This window comes from Myotis yumanensis, unplaced genomic scaffold, assembly GCF_028538775.1.
Source record: "Myotis yumanensis isolate MYYU_CA2020_CCGP unplaced genomic scaffold, mMyoYum1.0.hap1 SCAF_4, whole genome shotgun sequence".
NCBI classification, from domain to species: domain Eukaryota; kingdom Metazoa; phylum Chordata; class Mammalia; order Chiroptera; family Vespertilionidae; genus Myotis; species Myotis yumanensis.
The window spans coordinates 55,785,866-55,809,798 of NW_027223755.1; positions in this window are offsets into that span (position 1 = coordinate 55,785,866).

The following is a 23,933-nucleotide window of genomic DNA, read 5'->3' on the forward strand; positions in this document are numbered from 1 at the left end:
CTTTGTCCTCTCATCTGTGTCCAAGCAACAGTCCAACCCCTCAAATTAATCTTTGCATCCAATGGGCAATCACAGGGGAGGTTGAGACAGGTGTTCCTCTGGTCATCACTGATGTATATTCTATTAAAGATTGCTAAGATAAGAAAAGCTGTGTGTCTTAGTCTGCTCAAGTAGCTTATGAACAACATAACTTTATTTGTTATCGTTCTGGAGTTTAGAAGTCCAAGGTCAGGGTGACAGCATAGTTGTGTGAGGACCCTCTTCTGGGTTCCAGACTTCTCATTGTATCTTCACATGGTGGAAGTGATGAGGGATATCCTTCTGTCCTCTTTTACTTATTTTTAAAATTGAATTTATTGAGGTCTCATTGGTTAATAAAATTATTTATAAGGGCATTAATCCCATTCAGGAAGGCTCCATCCTCACGACCTAATCACCTGCCAAAGACCCCACCTCCTAATACCATCACCTTCGGGGGTTAGGACTTCAACATATGAATATTAAACAGATACAAACATTAGACCACAGTGCTGTAGGTTCTTGAAGATTTGGGTTTTCCATGCCTGTAGTAATACAAAATATGTATCTAATCCTTTATAAAATAGCAGGCACATGGGATTTTGTATCTGAAGAGGTATTTTCTAAGTGTTTCATTTTTTTCAATAATGGTAAATAATATTGCCTCGAACAAATATATGGTATGTAGATAAAAGTATAAGAAATGGACTGGAAATCAAGTACATCGACTTCAGGACAGAAGTTGTCTTTGGGAAGGAAGAGCAAGTAGTAGGATGGCAGGGAGTGGTTGTAGGAGACGGGCTAAATTTGTAAAGGTTTGTTTCTTTAAAAAATGATGGGGCAGCCCTAACCAGTTTGGGTCAGTGGATAGAGCGTCGGCCTGCGGACTGAAGGGTCCCAGGTTCGATTTCGGTCAAGGGCATGTACCTTGGTTGCAGGCACATCCCCAGTAGGAGTTGTGCAGAAAGCAGGTGATCGATGTGTCTCTCTCATCGATGTTTCTAACTATCTATCCCTCTCTCTTCCTCTCTGTAAAAAATCAATAAAATATATTTTTAAAAAAATAAAAAATGATGGGGAAAATAGAGCTAGTGGGGTGTTTTTAATATTGTATATCATGATGGGTGTTTTTTATGTTGTTCTTTCATCTTTTCTGTATTTTAAGATCTCAAGAAATTGAGGAAATCAGACTATTAGCTAATCACATGCCCATTGTGCTTTCTTTTTTTGAAGAAACTGATTGCAATTAGAAGAGCCATCCTTGTTGTCCAATTAACAGTTTTCTTAAAAGAAATTTTCATTGGGCTTTAATCAAGTGAAGATCACAATTTTAATGGCACCAGTCACCCTGCTTTTAAATAAATACATTAATATTCAAATTCATGTGCAAGTGCCCCATACATCTGATTAGCTAAAAGTAAAAATTGCCCTAATATATGCAGAACACCATTCATGCGCTGTAAAAAGCAAATGAAGAAGCTGGAATAAACATGTTATGAGTTCTATGTGTCTGTCTATTATGAAAATGAAGAAAAATATCCTCTGGAAGAAGCCAGATATTTGCCTGTTTTCCTATTTTATGAGATATAGAGCAAAGCCCTGCACCTGGCAAATCATCAGTAAGGATAAGAACGAGTATATCCCTTTATAGTAATAAGTTGTGAGTAACATTTATATCACACATATGTATCAGATATAGCAACTACATGTGTATAGAATTTCTTTGAGTACAGCATTGTATATAAGAACTTTAAAAAAAAAAAGTCCCCAAATTATTGATGACTGTTTACTTTCAGTCCATGAATCATTTCCTGAACATATTTTACAATTGTGATTCAGCTGTGCTCTTAACTTATTTATTTATTTATTTTTGTTTCCTTTTTTTTTTTTTTTTTAAATCACCATTTATGTTTTCCGATTGTCCACAGGTTTGGCCTATCTCATGGGGTAAACACCAGACACATCTGTTGATTTCTCCCAAAATGACAACAGCGACAATAGTGTGGTTACAAAATAAAAGCTGGAGAGGGAATTTTTTTCAAAACACAACTGGGAAAATAACCCAAAATGAGAGAAATGAGATAACCAGCAGATGCTCCAGAATATGGAAGTCATCTGTAAGCAGTTAGTGGAATGGAGAATGCTGAAACAGTGCTCCATTTGCCAGACGCCTGAAATAGAGACAGATGAGCTATTCCTCTGAACTTCAACAACAGCGCCAGCTGAAAAAGCAGAGCCTTTCTGCCAAGGGTCACTTGCTGAAACTGTTGACTGTAAATCAGTGTTCTCCGTTTGGACTAATGGTACCCAGAAAATACAATGAAAATGTGCATATGTGCACCTTACCCTGGGCACAAAGACCATCATCTTGGTTGCTGAAGGTCTATGGGGGTGGGGACAAATTGTTTACATGTTTTGAACAAAGGTAACTTATGAAATCCACATGTTATACGCACTGCTTCTTACCTTTCCTTGATGAGTAAGAAATGTTCTCAAATACAATAACCCACATTTCAACTGCATTGGTAAATAGTGGTAATAATATTTAGGTCTGGAAATAGTCATGAAAAAGCTCTTCATGTATTTTTTTTCTTCTGAAATAATTGTTCCTCAGTACACTCAGTACACAGTATCTTCTAACCTGCTTAAGTAGAAAGGAATGTCTTTGTGTGAAGCACACTATCTGGAATCCTTTTCCTCATATTGTTTAGATCATGAGTCTGTTTTTTTGCACTTGCTCCCAGGGTGTCTGAAACATTTAAAAATAACAGTGGGTAGTCAGAACTGCTCACGCTGGCAGCGGGTGCCTTACAATTTGCCGTCATATAAATGTCAATTTTGCTTTCTTTTAATGGGGCTAAGCAGAGATAAATCCCAGTAGCATAGAAAGAGGTCTCTTAGATGTTGTAGTTTCCCCCATTTCTGTGTGTGGCCTGACCAATCAACCCAGAGCTCCTCTCCATCCTGTTTTTAACTCCATTGCTCTTTTCCTTTAACATTCCCAGGTCTGCCAAGATGCTAGGAGAATCACTAGTGGGTTTAGGATCTATTCTAGACCACTGGTAATCACTGTCTGGTCCTGAGACCAGCAGCGTTAACCAGGGAACTGGTTAGAATACAGATCTTTCCATCTTACCTTCTAAACCAGAAACTCTGGAGTTTAGGTCCAGTGATTTGTTTATTTATTTATTTATGTGTTTATTTATTTATTTAAATCCTCACCCGAGGATATTTTTTCCATTGATGTTTAGAGAGAGTTGCCTTCAGCATACCCCAACCAGGACCGGGAGCCTGCAACCGATGTATGTGCCCTTGGCCAGAATCGAACCCAGGATCCTTCAGTCCGCAGACTAACACTCTATCTACTGAGCCAAACCAGCTAGGCCAGTAATTTGTATTTTACCAAGCCCTTCAGGTCATGCTGATGCACACTAAATTTGAACAACACTGGTCTTCACAATACCAAAATGTCCCCTGGGAACTCTGCAAACTCTGAATTCTCCACTAACTATCCCCAGGGAATTCACTAACTGTGAGAGCCCGAACATTTTTAGGTGTCCTTTCTACATCTAAACTGTGGTGGCTTCATGGTATAAAAAGAATCCCATCTAAATTAAATCTGGTGTTAGTTTTTGGAATTAGTAGTGGTGATTTTATTTGCATTAAGAATTTGTCCTAAATTAGCAAAACATATCAGCTAAGCTATAGCCCCAATGTCTTGTAAAAATGACACTCCTTTGATTTTCCTCTCCACTAATGTATAACAAAAGGGAGATTTAAGAGCCTTGCAGAATAGCCCTGCCAGCTGTGTAGAAGGCAGACACTCCTGTTGGTTGATGGATGGATTATACATAACAGTTGAGGTGCTCTTATTGGTGGATAAAAACAACTGATTCATTATCTTCATTCATAGCTTTGAAATGTACTACTCAACTGGGTGAGGCTTTGTAGGATTTTTTTTTTTTTTTAGGTTACATTAGGAAAGAATGTAGTCAAAATATGCAACCAAGGATCTGTAAAGTCAGTGTTTTATGACATTTAATCTGAAAACCGGTAACACTACAAGCAGAAAGAACTATCAAACGAGATTTTGTGAAGTGGTGAAGTTTATAAATCTCCTCGAGATAAATACTGAATTTACATTAAGAAAATAAATGATTCTGTCTCCTTTTTTGTTGTGCTTCTCAAAAATATTGTTGTTAAAATCCATTAAGTGTATTTCCTCAATGCCATTTATACATAATCTTAGGAGACACTCTCCACATTCTCATGTAGATACTACAGTTTTTTCTCTCCTCCTCCATCAGCCTGCAGCCCAGGTAAGTGACTTTCCCACAGCACCTTTGTAACCTGTGTTAACCCAAGTGAGAGAAAGGTCACTTCACAGGGGAGAAACTAGGGTGAAGATTGGCCTGAGGAAATGCCTAGAGCTAAAGGAGTACTCCATTGTCAAAACCAACGAGTTGTCTCTTTGCTTTCAAAATTTATTCTTTCTTCAAGGAACTTTAACATAAAGTATTGTTAAAAAATATATTTCAAAATTAAAATGCTGTTTCATTCTTGTATTTCTTATTTTGTAGGGATAGAGAAGACCATGTTGTTATTTGGCGCTGCCTGGATGCTAGCTGAGTTCGGAAGTTAATGATCCTGAAGGTAAGGTCAGCTCATCTCAGGGCACATAACTGTAGACTCAGGCTGTTTCTAACAGGACCACATGGCAGGTCACAGACCCAAGAATCCCTGAAGCTTTCTTAGCAGGAACCACCCAAAAGAATTCCCAGCCTTTTAAGATTATTGGAATATAATATACACTGTTTCAACACTAAAATGATGCCCTAAGCATATATTTGAATACCTGCCATGTACAGAGATATCCTGAATGCTATGAAAAAGTATGAAAGACATAAAAAGTGTCTATCCTGGGAATAATTTGCAACTAGGATGGAAAAACAAACCAACAGGCATGAAATGGCATCAGGATGCTACAAATGAGTCCAGTCACTTCACATTAGAGCATTAAGCTCCATTGCTTTGCACTTGGCTCCACTTTCCACCCCTCAACTCTCTGAAAGTTCAAAAAGAGTAGATTCTCCCCAGGCAACCATGCTGCTTCGACTCTCTTATCTGTAGGTCTCGGAAACATTAGTAAAATATGGATAGATGTAACAGGCATTAAAAAAATAGGGACTGCCTCATGTTTCAATTTCTTTTCTCTTTTTCTTTTTTTCTTTTAGAAAGAGGGAGAGGGAGAGGGAAAGAAACATTGATCGTTTCCTGCCCTAAATAGAAATCTAACCCTCAAATTTTCAGTGTATGGGACGATGCTCCAACCAACTGAGCCACACTGGTCATGGCTCAATGTTTCATTTTAAAAACTAGAATGCTAAATACCTATACTTTTTATTTAGAGGCAAAATTTCTCTGCCAGCTGATTTACCTCTAAAGGAGAAGAGAAGAGAATGGGTTATTCCCTGTGAAATTTTCTTCCTACTGTGACAATTCAGGTTATTTATTGGGTGGTATTTCTCTGTATTTGCACAAGGCCTGCATTTCTGAGCTCAGAATATGACATAGATTATTTTGTCAAAAATAATTGAGACATGCCTGGACAGTGTGGCTCAGTGATTGATCATTGACCCATGAACCAAGAGGTCACCTGTTTGATTCTGATCAGGGCACATGCCCAGGTTGTGGGCTTGATCCCCAGTAGGGGGAAGCCAATCAATGCTTCTCTCTCATTGATGTTTCAATCTTTCTATCCCTCTCCCTTCCTCTCTCTCTAAAATCAATAAAAACATACTTAACAATAATAATAATTGAGACAGATTAACAAGAGAAAATGACCAAATTAAGTTACATAACTACTTATGGGAGTCCATCTTACATGAGAGAGTCAGAGACTCCCACATACATGAGAGGTTCTGTTAAAATGAGGTATACAGACATTTCTGAGCTAAGGAATGAAGTTAAGATGCCCTGAGGCTTTAGAGGGGAAGAAGGTAATTTTCAGGATGATAAGAAGAGCAGATGTTCAGTAATTAGAAGTTTGCCGTACCCTATAAAGAGTTTATGAAAAGTTCTTTCTGGTGATAACTCTTATTATGGGCAAGGCCCCAATTCAAATTCTTCAAGGAATAGATAAAAGTTTCCCTTGAACCTGCAGTCTCAATTGCCTTCAGATCAAATAATCCACATGCCAATGTAGCACACCTTGGGAAGTCCTGTTCTGAACCCCTTCAGATATATTTTCTCTTTGTGTCTATAAATAGATCCAAAATTAAGAGCACTTACATAAATTAGTATATTTATTCAAATACAGTGTATGTGCATTTGTGTGATTGTATGTTTATAGTACATACACATAGTATTAGGTTGCATTTGAGCAATTAAAATTCCTCTTGTGAATTTTACATCCCCTAACAGTACATCATGGCATTTCCAGAACATAACATTATATTCTGAACTTAGAGCTATGTGAACAAATTCACACCCAAAGAAAAACTAGCAAACAATTTCTGCCCGAGAAACCATTCTCCACAAGTTTTAATGAAACTCAAGCTCTGGTCTATACTTCCCAAGTTGATATAACTTTGCTTTCTTGCATATGTAACTTCTTTCTAAAGTATATAAATTCCCTTTTATCACAAGGTTTCCCAAGTGGAAATGTACTATTGAGGATGTGACTTTGGGGCAATTCAGGATGCATAGGTAGGAGTTAAGGTTAGCCAGGTCTATCAAGTCAAAGTGCCTACAGGACCAAACTCAGCACAGAGTGGTCTCCATATAGCATAAAATGTAGACGGTTCATCTCAGCTCAGAATTAAGAACCATAATTGCTGACAATGTTTTTCTTTTGTTTTGTTTATATACTTTATCGAATATATATACTATATATATTATATATATATATATATATATACACACAAAAAACACACATGTATATATATATAGATATGTATACATATACATATAATCTCTAAGAGAAATTCACCACTTTGACTAATTTTGCATTAAGTATTTACAGAGCAAGATTATTGTGTAAAAAAATGAAGCCAGCCCTGGTCTATTTGCTCAGTGTTTAGAGTGTCTCCCTGCAGACCTTAAGGTCTCAGGTTGGATTCCTGGTCAAGGGCATGTACCTGGGCTGTAGGTTCGATTCCCGACCCAGTTGGAGCATGTGCAGGAGGCAACCAATTCGTGTGGCTCTCTCACATCTCTCTCTCTCTCTCTCTCTCTCTATCTCTCTTCCTCTCCCCCTCCTTCCCTACCTTTCTCCCTCCCTCCCTCTCACTCTCTCTAAAAATCAATGGAAAAAATATCCTCGGGTGAGGATTAATAACAACAAAAATGGAATTAAATAAAAGTTACTGGATGGAAGTTTTTTAACATGTGGAAATGGAGAGTGAATGAGTTGAGATAAAATGGTTCTATGAAAAATGATGTAAAAATGAATTTAAATTAGTAAGTGAGAATTAATTATTTAATATCTACTGCTTTAAAAAGTGTATCTACTGTTAATAAAATGTTAACATTATTCTAGTTTTAGCACTTTCAGATAGAGTTAAATATATATTTTAAATTCAAATTATTTCAATAGAATTCAAATTTTAAAATTTTCAAAATCTCTAAAGTTTAAAATCAATTCAAATGTAATACTATATTTTAAAACTTAATAAAATCAGCCACTTTGAAAAACAAAAGTTCAATCATAGATTTTCAAAAATTTAGAAGAAAAAAACTAACAACAAACTTGTCCCTTTCACATCTCCCTTTTCTTTACATTCTCTCTGCTGGTTTACCGTTTCTCAGGGATTAAATATTTTTTCTAAGCAGATGATTCATTGTGGATTTTTATTTCTAACTTCATAATTTTCTTTGATGTTTTCAGCTATTTGAAGGGATGTCTTAAAAATTTCAGAGCAAAAACAATTTATATTGTCTCCCTATTCTCCAAATTAATTAATGTTATTCAGTACCTTTAGAAATGAAGACATAAATGATGGTGTTAGAAATTTCAACAAATTTAAATCATTCATATCCTCCTCCTATTAAACACCATGTAACTTTTAGGGAAATAATTTAAGGAACTGAGTTTGCATTATTTTAAAATATGCATAAAATTGCAATTTAATCTATTGGCTTTTAGAAAGAAAAAAATAACTCACCAGAACCTCTTGACTTTCACCACTATTGACATCTATATCATTTTTGGGCAATATATGTAACCTACAGAATTTGGCAAAAAATCTTACCCAGTAGAATAAAACAGAAGCTTAAAGGAAAATCATGCCTATTATTTTTTTTGCTTTTTATAGTATGGAAAGCTTAGCCATAATAGGTCCCTCTGCAGTAAGACCAGCTGCAAGAGTAAAAGAAGAGTTGTATGTCAATCATCTCTCTCCTTGCTTTTCCTAAAATGGCAAAAAATTCTAGAAATGTGAAGAAGCTAAGAGGGATCTTAAAGATCATTTAATTAAACTACATTGTTTAAAAATTATGGGATCTGCATAAATTAACTGAGTTATCCAAGGCCACACAGCTAAGCTATGAGAAACAGAAATCACCTGGCTTTCGACTGTTTCATCTTAAGAAGCAGTGCAGGACGCTTGGCAGCAGAGAGCCAAAGCGCCGTGTAGATGCCTCCGTGGGAACTGAGCCTGCAGGTGTTTCAGGTCTCCTTCATGACCACGGCAGCTCTGCCCCAGTGGGCAGATAGAGCAAAACAAGAAGGAGAGCAAATCTATTTCTAGGGTCAAAGTTTTAAACTTCTAATTCAAGTAACGGTTTTCCTCTCTAACTTAAAAATCCTATTTTGTTGTTGCTTTAAACGTATTGGAAAGTTCTGGCCACTGTCTCAGTTGGTTGGAGCGTTGTCCCATGATTCCCAGTCAGTGCACATAGTCTTGGGGTTTGATCCCTGGTCAGAGTGTGTACAGGAGGCAACCGATTGATGTTTCTCTCACATAGATGTTTCTATATATCATCTATCTATCTATCTATCCATCTATCTATCTCTAGCTCTCTTTCCCTCTTCCTCTCTCTCTGAAAAATCAATAAAAACATATATTTTGGTGAGGATTTAAAAATAAGTTAAGTAAATAGAAGTAGTAGAATATATCACTTTGCTTCTTGCAGTATCTAAACTTCATACACAAACCTTCAAGCTCCAGAGATAAATTATCAGTGGCTAGGTAATTAGTCTATAAAGCCAAACAGCTCCAGAGCAGTATGGTAGGTAGACAAAACCCAAAAAAGGCAGTTTTCTTCATTTATTGCATACCATGCATCACTGATGAATATATTCACCCTAAAGTCAAGAGTAAATGATGATGATGATGATGATGATGATGATGAATACTAATAATGTGTACTACCATATGCTTAATTTCTATGTTGTACAGAAGATGCAAGAATGAGTAAGGAACAGCTCTCCCCCTCAGAGAGTTTACAGTTAAACATGTGAGATATGGCGGTATGCACACAAATTTATATAATTCAAAATACACCAGTACCTTGAAAAAAATACAAAATTCTAAAGGGACCTGAAGGACATAGCTTTCTAGGGAATGTGAAAAGCATCATGAAATAAGTGGCATTTGAGAGAAAATTTGGAAAACTAGGGCTAGCAGGAATGATAGAAATGGGTAAGGGCTGATGTGGCCTCAGAGTCACGTAAGACCCTCTCATATGTTCTTTCTCCTTTTCCCACCTCTGTATCTTGGTTCAGGGTGTTTATTCTTCAGAGATACCTACTTCCAACCCTTCACCCCCATACCTCCTTCACTATTCATAGAACAAATGGGTATCAAGGGCTGAGCACTTCCAGAAATGCAAGCAACTACTTGCCAAAGGTTGCACCCCTGTCTCTGACTTTGGTGGACTCCCCCAAGGAAGCATCACGGCAGACGGAGTAACTGCACAATATTCATTCACTCATTCATTTCATAAATGGTTACTGAGCAGCTACCAAGAGTGAGACACTGTTAAGAGATAGAGGATATAGACAAAATTGATGTGGTCCTTGAATCCATGGAGTTTATACATATTTAAATAAGCAATTGCAAGAATGTGATGGGTGCTATGACAGTGGAAGCACAGGATGCGATGGTGGTACAAAGCAAGGACACCTGCCTAGATTAGGAGGGTCAAGAAAGTTTTCCGAAGAAGGGTGAGGTCGTTCTTCTAGGATGCTTAGCAGGTGCCACCTTGCAGTGGGAATGTGGAACTGCCCCACACTGGGGAGTGTGTGTCTTTAGGGTAAGGCACATTTCAAGGCAGTAACAACTGGGAGCTTCAGGCAGAGTGATGCTGCCCCACACTTGCAAGTGAAAAGCTCACAGTTGCAGTGGGATTATGAGTTTATTGACCAAAGGTCAAAAGAAGGGAAAAGGGAGCTGACACGCTCCTAGGGTCAGTGAAAGGAAGGCCTGCCCTGGAGATTGGGGGCAGAGGATTTATTCAATAAAGGGAAAGGAGCCCGAGTTAAAGGATGGGGGGTGGCAGCCTTTTGAAGCTCCTCCATCACTAATTACGGCTGGAGGTCAATCCATCAGAAGTCAGAACAGATAAAACTTCAAGCAAACAGGACTTGTTTTCATGCAAATGTTTCTTGAAATGCAAACTAAGGATAAAAAGTGGTAAGAAAACACAGCATGAAAGGCTAGGGAGTTTCCTATTCAGAAGCAATTTTTTTAAAATAAAAAAAGAAAGAAAAAAGCCTGCACAAAGAGTGGGGGGAAAATCTCTTTACAGCAGGGTGCAAAATAGATGGTGTTCATCTACAACTCTCTAAATTCCATCTTCTGATCCATTACTGTAAATCCTGTCTTTGAGAACATTATTCTCCCAAATAGAATAGACCTTATGAATGTCTTCACTCTATAATTTCAACAGAACAGGCACCTAGAGTCTGCCAGAGTAAAGGAAATATTTAAATCATGGAGTGAATGCTCTGTGAAAAAGTGTATGAGGACTCCTGCTTAGGGGTTTAGAAAAGAAAATGAGTAGATAGAAGATAGTGTACTTGACTCCAAAAATGGTGCTGTGAAACTGAGTATTACCTCACTGTGGGCTGCAGGAAATGTGTTTTGTTCTGTTCTGTTTAATTCTGAGGTTAAAAGCAGTAGTCAAACCATGACAGCGAGGAGCTTTCTGCTCTGTTATAGTGCAGCTCACTTTTTCCCCTCCAAATATTAAACAATGCCAGAAAGACTTTTAGTTATTTGGGATAAGATCCATTTTCATTTTACCCTTGTCCTTTTTTGGTTGTGAGATGACAGTTTAATATTCCAGGCTCCAAATGAGAGCTTGGCAAATTTAAAAAAAAAAAAAAGTTTAATTCTGTGGGGAACAAAAAGGTGTGCAATTAATTTTCCACAAGAAACGGTATAACTAGTGCTAAAGATGACTAGGTTTATCATCTATTTACCTCAAGCAGTTCTTGGAAAAATCCAGGACACCATAGTCCATACATAATTTCATTAAAGTTCATTAACCCTAGGTTTTATTGTATAAAAATTGACCAATTTTATTCCTCTTCATCATCTATTAAAAATTTGGTTTAATTATCTGGAATTAAGTGCAGGATGATATCATGATTAAAAACACGAATTCAAGAATCAGATTCTATTTGAAATCTCACTTATGCTTCATAAATTGTGTTACCTTGGGAACTATATTTAACCTCACTCAGCTTTAGTTTTCTCATCATTGAAAGTGTTGATGTTAATAATTCCAAATTCATTGTGCTTTTCTGAGAATTAAGTATCATAAACTACATGAAAGAACTGACACATAATAAACGCACAGGAAATAGTTGTTGTTGTTGTTGTTGAGTGAATGCTAAATTCCAAAGATTTAGAACTTGGCTGGGGTTACCTTTTCATTCACACACAATACTTTTCTAGATATTTCTGCACTTAATGCCATTGCAAATTAATATCAATCCAAGTATGTGGATAACATTATAACTAGTTCAAAGAATGAAATATAACATTTATCTCAAGCGATGGCCTTTTGAATGTAACTAACCTGCCTAAGAGCGGGAAGCTGGTCATTAGGACAATACTCAGAAACCCCACATCACATTCTTCATGCACACCTCAAAAAACCAAAGAGAAAAACTCATTTACCCAGTTGCCTTGTTTGACACCAAACATGGTAGGGAAGGCAGTCTGTTCGTGCCTAATTGCTTCAAGGCTTTCTTACAAATCATGGTTTAAAAAAAAAAGAAAGGAAAAAGAAAAGAAAAAGACATAGCCAAGAGAAATTCCAGTTGTGAAAATGCTATGTGCTGTTGGTATTTTGTCTTTTACTTAAGGAAATCTTAAGTAGGTCTTGAAGCACCTTCTGGGTTTAATGGTCTTGGAAATTACCTCTAAGACAATTTTCTCATGATTGTTTTATTCAGCAACAATGTGCCATACCTATTACATATGCCAGAGCTTGGAGAGCTCTGGGGCTGCAGTATGGATGGAACCTTTATCCTGACTCACAGAGTTCACTGTCAAAGTGGTGGGACTAGGAATTAACAGATGTTGCTAGTATAGTTATGTGGTAAGTTCTGTAATGGAGAAAATATAGGATACTATAAGAACACGTTTGCATTTGATTTCTGACAAAACGTTGAATGGCTGGGCTTTAGTCATCCAATCAATGCACATTATTTGAGAACTAGTATTAGTGGCAAGTGTTTTCACAGTGGGAAAGATATAGAAAAATATCCCACATGATTTCTACTGGACCTCCTCCCAAGGCACATCAAGCGAACAATCTAAATAGAAATGCCAGTCTTTCTAACCAAATGTGTTTTCAGGCTGAGTTCCCTAGCATCTTCACCAGTTGTCATGTTTAAATCCTCCCCGAGTAGAAATCGAATATATTGCAAAAAATAATAATTATTATTATTATAACTCATCACCTCAAACCCCCAAAGCTTTTGGTTATAAATTTACTTGCAGAGATAAATTCAATCCTAAGTATGAAATCAAAGTCTCACCACCAGAGGAAACTGAGAACTCTCAACCAGCTAAAAATACTTACCAACCCTAGCAATAGTTTTTTTGAGGAAAATGTGTCAAATCACATTAGCATTAACTTAGTGTTAGCTCTTTGGAAATTGTGACACCTTTCCGTTGAGTCAAATTTGTTTCTTAGCTTCTGGTTATAACTAAGTCCATCTTCATCAATTAATCAAAAAATGTTTTTCTAAGATGGAGGTGTAGCATAAAATTTAATTATGCTGCTGATCTTTCCTTTGAAGTGCTTTACTGATATGTCCAGAGGCTATTTACTTAAGAGGAGGCTAGCAATGATGTTCTCATGATTCTTTCATTAAAACCAGAGAAGAGACAAGTCCATCCCCCCTTGGGGTGTTCCTGCTAACTTTATGACCCCAGTAGATGAGAAGGAGTCTTGGTTCACTCACTGGTTGCCCCTTATCTGTTATGAAAGGAAGAAAAATCATGGACATATATGTGATTTGGTATATCTGGCACATACTTTTATTTTAATTTGGGATATCTAGCCAATGACAAAGGTTGAAATTAAGGTGACATATATATGAAATTCATGCATATATACACATATGCATATACCCAAAATTCAATCTCCATAATAAACAATCAAATCTCCCCTGGAATAAAGTGATAGTAAGTTAGAAGTAAAATTTATGTAGATAATCACACACACACACACACACACACACACACACACACACACTTGGTAAAAGACATAAATTGGATGTGAGAAAAGTAAAAAAAGTTAAGAAGGCAATTCATTTTTATTAACACCTCAGTGAAGAAGCCCTCTGTAAAGTCCATCTCATGAGGGACTAAATATGCAGTGCAATAACTTAAAAATTGACAGGAACAAGATTGAAAATGTTAATTAATATAATAGAGCAATATAATATGTGGAAGCTAGAAGAATGTAATTGTATTTTCACCAAGCTCTATTTAAAAATAAAAGTTTACCTTGATGTCAAAATACTTTTCTACCATTACCTAAGGTTAAGAAGAGGAAAATTAACTATTTTTTTGTCATAACATTATAAAAGTATTTTTTAAATATTCTAATGGCTTAGTGACAGTGTTTCTTTTTTATTAAGGTATAATTGCATAACATATTACTTTCAGGTATAGTAATATATTATGTTTTACATGTTTCGTTATATACAATATAATGATTCAATATTTGTATGTATTACAGCATGATTATCACAATAAGTCTAGTTAATATTAGTCACCATACATACAGATTTTTTCCTTATGATGTGAACTTTTAAAACTTACTCTCTTAACAACTTTCAAATATACAATCTAGTATTATTAACAGTAGTCACCATGCTATCCATTACATCCCCAAGACTTGTTTGCTTTATAACTGAAAGTTCGTACTTTTTTACCCCCTTCATCTATTTCTCCCTCCTACCAGCCTTCCCCTTTACCTCTGCCTCTAACAACCACCAATCTGTTCTCTGTATCCATGTACTCAACTTTTTGTTTGTTTGTTTGCTTGTTTTGTTTTTGTTCTTTTTTTTTAGATTCCACATATAAGTGAGATCATACAGTATTAGTTTTTCTCTGTCTAATTTACTTCACTGAGCATAATGCCCTTAAGGTATTATGTAGTTTCCATGTCTATCCTATATAATAAAAACCTAATATGCAAATCACCAAACAGCAGAATGACCTGCAGACCGACTGGTCACTATGATGCACACTGATCACCAGGGGGCAGACGCTCAACACAGGAGCTACCCCCAGGCTGCAGGCCCTGACCAACCGGCAGTATCAGCAGCAGGGGGCAGGGCTGGAGACCGGGCAGTGCCAGCCACCAGCCACCAGCCAAGGTGAATGCCAGCAGGGGCCCCCTTGATCACCCTCCTGGTCACTCCACAGAGGGAGGTGACTGGTGGTGGCTGCAGGGGGTGGGGCCAGTGAGTGGGTGGTGCCAGGCCAGCCAAGGCAGGTGCAAGCGGGGGCCCCAATCACCCCACCAGTCGCCTCACATATTGGCCCTGATCTCCTGCCAGGCCTAGGGACTCTACCCATGCACGATTTCGTGCACCGGGCCTCTAGTTATAAATAATGCTGCAATGAACATAAAGGTGCTTATATCTTTTTGAGTTAGCTTTTTAATTTTTTTCTGATAAATACCCAGATATAGAATTGCTGGGTCATATGGTAGTTCTTTTTTTTAACTTGTTAAGGAACCTCCATACTGTTTGCCACAGTGACTATACCAATTTGTATTCCCACCAACAGTGCACAAGGGTTCCGTTTTCTTTTTATTCTCGACAATATTTATTCTTCTTTTCTTTTTAGTAATAGTCATTCTGACAGGTGTGAAGTGATATCCCTGATTTGAATTTCCCTGATGTTGATTATCTTTTTATGAACCTATTGGCCATCTGTGTGTCTTCTTTGGAAAAAAATGTCTATTCAGATCTTCTACCCATATTTTAATCAGATTGTTTGGGATTTTTTTGCTATTGAGTTGTATGAGGTCTTTGTATATTTTGGGCATTAACTTCTTATCAGCTATATGATTTCCAAATATTTTCTCCCATTCAATGGGTTACTTTTTTATTTTGTTGTTGGTTTTCCTTACTGTGCAAAAGCTCTTTTAGTTTGATATTGCCCCACAATTTATTTTGGCAGTATTTCTTTATATCAAGGCAGGGCAATAGTGTATATTTAAGACATTTGATAACACAGATAAGCTCAAATGACTTGAAAACTGCTACATTAGAGCAGCACCAAAAAAGCTCCCAGTGCCAGAGGTTCCAGATGCTTACATATTGCTTCTGACTCAGGACACCCTTCAGTTGCAAGATTACACTCAAATGAAATTCACCCCGTGTGACATTTAAATTGCAACAATACTCCAAAAAGCTCAAGATTTTATCTAGTTATACCCAAAAGAAATGTCAATTAATGGCTTAGAATAAAAGAGTAGTTTCTCCTGAGTTGAATTAAAAAAGAATTTAGTATTTAGAATTTAGTACTGAGATTTAAATTATTTTTCCATCAACAAATAATCATTTCTTATTATATTTCAAACATTTTATTTGATGTTAGGGGTGCAACTGTGATACAAGATCATGTTCTGCCCTTGTGGAACTTTACTAGTAAGTCTCACTAAGTCTTTAATAGTACTAGATGTTTATACATGCATATTCTTTTCCTCATATGTGTATATGTAGAACCTTAATCAATGCCTATGGTATGCAGACATATTTTGTTGGTGAGTTAGATGTGGAGACTAGGTAGTTATTCATATATTTTTAAATTAGAAATTCAATTCAAGTACTTTGGAACCAAGTGCTATTTGTGTGGCACTGTGCTGAATTGTGAAGGTACACTCATTCAAATCAGTAACTGAAAAATATATGTTGTTTGGGTGATTACTCATTGATATGATCAGTAACCTCATTTGCTTGCACAAACTATAGCTTTTAAAATATTGGATATTAATATAATAACATGAAGAAGATGTGGCCTCTGATATGGAGGGCCTCAGACTGCAATGATAAGACTGATAACAGAATACAAAAAAAAAAAAGGAATAAATTTTGCCTACAAAATTTTGGCTGAGATTTAAAAGATTAATTCAAAACCCCATGAATAATAATAATAATAATAATAAAGAACAGTCTTCTAGACAGAACATACTTGACATAGAGATCTGAAAATGCTATGTGACATGGTTGAGAAACCACATGCCATCCACCATGAATGACGAGAAGACTATGTAGGGAGAGACAGAAGTGTTTAAAAAATGGTTTTAGGGGTAGATTTAAAATAGCTAGGATGGGAAGCTGAAGAATATGTGTTATATTTTTTGAAAGGGGAGGAACCATTTAAGGTTTTTGAACATAACTATTCCATGATGAAAGCTGTGTTTCAGGTAGGAAGAATGATAAGTTGAAGTGGAAAGAGAATAAAAGGAGAACTAAGTACAATGATAGTACAGTTTTCCAGGTTGGGAACAATGAATGCCTCACACAGGGTCTGAGTTTAGTAAACTCTCAGTGAATACTTGTGAATGAATTTAAAAAATGAATATAACTGAGTGGCATGGATATAGACTGCAGAGTCATCACCCAAATAAAATGTCTGTGCCTTAGGAAGAATTTGACTCAGGAGATGGAGCACTAGTAATCTAAAGCTTACTCCAGGGCAAAAAAAGAGGTAGAAATCATCACCTGGTGTTATTTGAGTTACAGAGAGCTTGAGATTACATCAGAAAGGAGAATAGCATGAGGGGGAAAATAAAAAGATGACTGTCACAGGTTGGTTCCCATGGAAACGAGCTCTGATATGGAGATTAGCGAGCATGACATTTATTAGGGAGTGGCTTAGGATCAATAGATTGAGAAAAGGGAGAAGTCAGAGTGGGATCCAGTCTCAACAGAAGCTTTATCTAATCCTCCAGGATGTTCTGAAGATGGTATGAACCTGTAAAGCTGCCCCAAGTTGGAGCAGAGCTGGGCCTTAAGCCTCTGTACCAGTCCGCCTTTGGCAATGGCTGCCCTGTGAAGGAGGCATGTTCTTTAGCCAGATGAATCTCTTCAACTCAGATGCCCCCTTAGAGGTGTTGAGAGTTAAGACCTTTCTCCTGGCAGTACACCCAGCAGCAGGAGTAACCATTACTTCCTACCTGAAAGGTGCTCTTGGTAGCACTTCACAATTCTGTTAGGGTGGATAGCCACCAAATATTGTAAGAAAGCCTAAAATGCAGGAACTGGAAAATGAAGAGTGAAACAGAGCAAGGGTTTCTGGAGGTGTAAGAGGAACATTTTGGTACAGGTGTACTTTGGAAACCAAGATTCGAGAAGGAAGAGAAATACAACAAATGTAATATTTACAGAAAGTTTAAGTTAAAAAAGGGGGGCATTGAATTTGGCATAAAAATTATTAATTTTTAAAAAATTTTCCTATGTACCATGAGAGAAAATAGAAGGGAATTGAGAACTATGTTTGTCCAAAAGTGATATTGCTGAAAACTGAAAATAAAGATGGTAAGTAAATATGCTGAGAAAAAAATAATCGTCAGCAATAGTGTTATATTAAAAAACTCACCTACCATTACTAATCTCCTACACTGATCTGATTTCATCCAGCACAAGAAGTAAAAATGCTAAAACCCAGAAAAAGATTAAACTGACTCAATAATATGTTCATTTCATATGACAAAGCTTAGGTAATGAAAAGAGGTTTTTGTACTCCTGTGAATGTTCTGATGAGTCCTCTTGGAAAGTTCCAAGTTATGTGTCATTCAAGATATTCAAGAAATGCTTTTCTAGATATCCACTTAGAGTCTGAAAATTTTCCAAGCAACTTTATGGTCTAATAAACTTCAAGCTGTAGTATTTTCCAGATTAAGCCTTGGATAGAGTTAGTGCCTTTGTCTGTTTGGAAGTATAAATAAATACCCTTATTTACAATCGTGTATAGGACTTGACAGCACATTGCTAAAAACAGCCCAAATAGCTTCAAGAAAGATAACAGACAAAGAAAGATTTATTGACCAGTTATTATGTTGAAGATTCTTTTTCAGATGTTTGCTTGCAATATGTCACTTGTCTTCACTCCAAGTCTGTGAGCTATTCTCTGTCTTATAAATAACTTTTCTGCGTTTCAGTTATCCAAATAACACACTGAATGTTACATAGTCTATGAGGACTAGAACTAGCATTTATTAAATAACTGAATGACTGCTTGATTCTTTCATTCACTTAACAAGTGTTATTAAACATCTGTTTTCTGCATTCTTGGAATTCAAATCCGTTCCATCACAAAGCTAATACTCTAAATTTTTATTTGCATGATTATTTTTATTTTCATGTATTTATTTTTAAGTATCATAATGTTTTTTAAAAAATTCAAAAAATTTCACATGGCTTTCTAAGATGATAACTTGAGGTACCTGAGTAGAATGACTGAGGTGGTCAGGTACGGTTATTACATAGCATGTACACTGGGAGACACCAAAAACAGGGCCTAGAACTGTTGAAGACTAATAATGCCTTTCAAATGATTTATATAACATAAAATAGTCACTTATTTTTGAGTAATAGGTTTTTTTCTCTTTTTTAAAACAATATTTCAATTAAAAATTTCAGAAAATGTGGGTGAATCATAATGTGTCAGAAAAGATAAACAACCAAAGAGAAAACAGAGCTATTTCTCAAATTTTCCTGCTTATTGGCTATAGAACTTATGTGAATAAGAAAAAAAAAATGTGTTGACACCAAGTATCTACATTCAACTCATTTAAATTATTGAAGCATTCATATAAGGTCTGTTAAATTAATTAAATCAGGAGGCCAGTAGACTAAGGAGGATCTAATACCTTACAGCCTATGTACACAAAGCCAAATCTAAGCCTGTAAATGCCTGAAGGTTAAGAAATCAAGACCTAAAGACAACCAATCACAAACAGCCACTGAGGCTTCCCCCAATAATGCAACCACTTAACTTATGGCCAATCAAATAATTTTCTTGCTTTGCTTCCTCCTCTTCTCTATAAAAGTCTTTCCCCTAGCTCCTGGTGAAGTACTCCTAACCACTTGGGGTTTGGTACTGCCCTATTTGAGTCTATTTTTGCTCAAATAAAACTCTTAAAAATTTTATTATACCTTTTTAAGCAGTCAGTGGTCTCTAACTCCATTCTCTTTATACAGACCTGCTGATTAACTGAAGTTTGTTCCTATTTTAATGTCTATGTTGTTAAATTTTATAACTATCTATATAACTGTGCTTTTTAAAACATCATTTAGAACTAAATCTGAACAATAAATTGCTGAAAGGAAATATGTTGTATTTTCAAAGTAAATTTTAGTTATCGGTGTTGCAGGTGAAAATGAGTTAGTAAAGTCTATACTTAATAAGTTTTTAAGCAGAAAATTTGACCTCATTAAAGTTGTCTGGTATTTCTATAATACAAGTAAATTGCTAAACTAATAGAATATTTATTTTTTGGACAATATTTGTTGAATTGTACCGCATTACTCACCAATGATCTTTTCAGTAGCACATGAACACACAGAAGATAATTTCAATAATTAAAAATGTTCTTATGTAAAGAAAGATGAATGTATACCTCTCCATAAACCATTAACTTTCACATACATTTTATGTGTATGTTCACTTTGTGTTTTTTAAATTTCTTTATTGATTAAGTTATTACATATGTGTCATTATCCCCACATAACCCCCTAACCCCCCCCACTCATGCCTTCACCCCCCTGTTGTCTGTGTCCATTGGTTAGGCCTATATGCTTGCATATAAGTCCTTTGGTTTATCTCTCCCCTTTACCCCCACCCTCCCCTACCTTCCCTCTGAGGTTTAACAGTCTGATCGATGCTTCTCTGTCTCTGGATCTGTTTTTGTTTATCAGTTTATGTTGTTCATTATATTCCATAAATGAGTGAGATCATGTGATATTTATCTTTCTCTGACAGGCTTATTTCACTTAGCATAATGCTCTCCAGTTCCATCCATGCTGGTGCAAATGGTAAAAACTCCTTCTTTTTTACTGCAGCATAGTATTCCATTGTGTATATGTACCACAGTTTTCTAATCCACTCATCTACTGATGGGCACTTAGGCTGTTTCCAAATCTTAGCTATGGTGAATTGTGCTGCTATGAACATATGGATGCATATATCCTTTCTAATTGGTGTTTCTAGTTTCTTGGGATATATTCCTAGAAGTGGGATCACTGGGTCAAATGGGAGTTCCATTTTTAGTTTTTTGAGGAAACTCCATACTGTTCTCCACAGTGGCTGCACCAGTCTGCATTCCCACCAGCAGTGCAAGAGGGTTCCTTTTTCTCTGCATCCTCGCAAGCACTTGGTGTTTGCTGATTTGTATCTACACTAATAAAAGACAAACATGCAAATTGACCGTACCTTCGCTACACCTTAAGCCACGCCCACCAGCCAATCAGAGCGACTATATGCAAATTAACCCAACCAAGATGGCGGCCAGCAGCCACGGAGCTGGAGCAAGCAGGAGGCTTGGTTGCCCCAATGATGGAGGAAGCCAAGCTTCCCGCCTGCTGCAGCCGGCTCTGAGCACCACTCAAAGCAACAAAGTTTCAATTATAGAAGGTAAATAAACCCCAGATACCTGCTTTCAGCCGGCTGTGGCCACGGAGCTGGAGTGAGCAGGAGGCTTGGGTTGCCCCTGGCGATGGAGGAAGCCAAGCTTCCCTCCCGCCCGCCCTGGCCTGCTCTGAGTTCTTCTCAAGGCTACAAAGTTTCAATTATAGAAGGTAAATAAATCCCAGAATAAAAAGAAAAAAGAAAAAAAGGAGAGGCTTGGGGGGGAGGTTGAGGATTAAGGGGGGTGATGAGGACACATTTGTAATACCTTAACTAATAAAAAAAAAAAAAGAAAAAAGAAATAAAATCTCCAGTGCAATATTGAATAGAAATAATGACAGTGGATATCTTTATCTTGTTTCTGATCTTAGGGGAAAAATATTCACCCCTTACCATTAATTCTGATGCTTTTAAATATTCTATTTATGTAGTGTATTGCATCAATTGATGTTCAGACATTAAATTAACCATGCATTCCTGAGATAAATCCTAAAAAAAAAAAAAAAAAAAAAAAAAAAAAAAAAAAAAAAAACAGGAAAAGAAAAAGGAAAGGCTGGGAGCTTCCATAGCCGAGGGGGCTTGGCCAGCCTGAAAACGGCCCTCAGCCCCTCACCCAGGCTGGCCAAACCTCCATAGGGTGAGGGTCCCCACAGAGGTGGGGGCTTGACCAGCCTGCAAACAGCCATCAGTGCCTCACCCAGGCTGGCCAGGCACCCCAGTGGGGACCCCCCACCCTGAAGGGGGTGTGACTAGCCTGCAAACAGCCATCAGCCCCTCACCCAAGCTGGCCAGGCACCCCAGTGGGGACCCTCACCCTGAAGGGGGTATGACCAGCCTGCAAACACCCATCAGCCCCTCACCCAGGCTGGCCAGGCACCCCAGCGGGACACCCACCCTGATCCGGGACACCCTTCGGGGCAAACCAGCCGGCCCCCACCCATGCACCAGGCCTCTATCCTATATAATAAAAGGGTAATATGCAAACTGACCCTAACAGCAGAATGACTGGGAATGACTGGTCACTATGACACACACTGACCCCCAGGGGGCAGACGCTCAATGCAGGAGCTGCCCCCTGGTGGTCAGTGCGCTCCCACAGGGGGAGCTCTGCTCAGCCACAAGCCAGGCTGATGGCTGCCAGTACAGCGGTGGTGGTGGGAGCCTCTCCCGCCTCTTCAGCAGCACTAAGGGTGTCCGACGGCAGCTTAGGCCTGCTCCCCGCTGGCAAGTGGACATCCCCCGAGGGCTCCCAGGCTGCTAGAGGTATGTCTGATTGCCAGCTTAGGCCCAATCCCCCAGGGAGCGGGCGTAAGCCAGCAGGTGGTCATCCCCCAAGGGGTCCCAGACTGCGAGAGGGTACAGGCCGGGCTGAGGGACCCCCACCCCTCCTGAGTGCACTAATTTTTGTGCACCGGACCTCTAGTATTAAAATAAAAAGCTTTTGCACAGCAAAGGAAACCATCAACAAAACAACAAAAAAGCCCACTGCGTGGGAGAACATATTTGTAAATGTTATCTTTGATAAGGGTTTAATCTCCAACATTTACAGGGAACTCGTACAACTTAACAAAAGGAAGATAAACAACCCAATCAATAAATGGGCAATGGACCTAAATAGATACTTTTCTAAAGAAGACAGAAGAAAGGCCAAGAGACATATGAAAACATGCTCAAAGTCACTAATCATCTGAGAGATGCAAATCAAAACAACAATGCGGTACTATCTCACACCTGTCAGAATGGCTACCATCAACAAATCAACAAATGACAAGTGCATGTTCACTTTGGATGATATATAAGAATTGACTAATGTTGATAAGGGATTTAACAAATTAATAGATTAATACTTATTTTAACACTGTAATCATCTGGTTATCTGTTTTCTTCACAAATGGTTAAAGTAGCTTTTAAAAATGTGTTAGTGCTTCATAAAGATAAAAGAGGAATAATTAAGTAAAAATAGAGTAAAGATTAATCCTGTAGAAAAATGGATATATTTATGATCAGTATGTACCTCAATATTTTCCCTAGAAAATGAGACACGTTGGTAGAAATAGAGAAAAGGGTTTTCTTGGATCTGTCCCAATTGACACCAAGACAGTCTGTCATCGGTGCTTACCTAAGAGAATAAGCACATCTAACCAATGAAGCTGGTTCCCTTTTCCTTCATTGTTCCATGTGCATGCATACAAGTAGAGGAGAAACAATATATAGCTAAAAAGTTTTAAATATATGTACGCCTGGTAGGACTGGCGGTGGGGATTCCATACAGAGTTACTTACGGAACTAATACTAAATGAGGATTAAAAAGGAGAGATTTTAGTATGTAACACTATGTGCCCTATCAATCTATATAAGGACAATTATTTTTTTTAAAGAATGAGAATGGAGAGAACAAATGAAAAAATAACTGCTTCTATAAATAATATTGGTGGTGATGGTATTAGAATTATTATCCTGAGATAATTATGCAGGAGACATGGAATAAAGGAAATGAGAAATTATGGGATATTTTAATTCTATGATCTACTGTGTCCTTGAGAGCTAGGGTTCCCAATGTGAAAGGAGACACAGATGAAATATAAAATAAATTAAGTTTTTAAAAAACTGTATAAAATTTATTTAGAAAGTATCAGTACGAGCTTATGAGATATTTTATCTTTAATATGAACTTACATAAAATGTATTAGCTCTGTCAACTAAAAATGATTACATTAACTCTCTCCACTGAAAAGATCTACAACAATGATCTACCCAGTTGCAATGAGCAAAGCCAATATTGCTAGTATATGCCTCCCA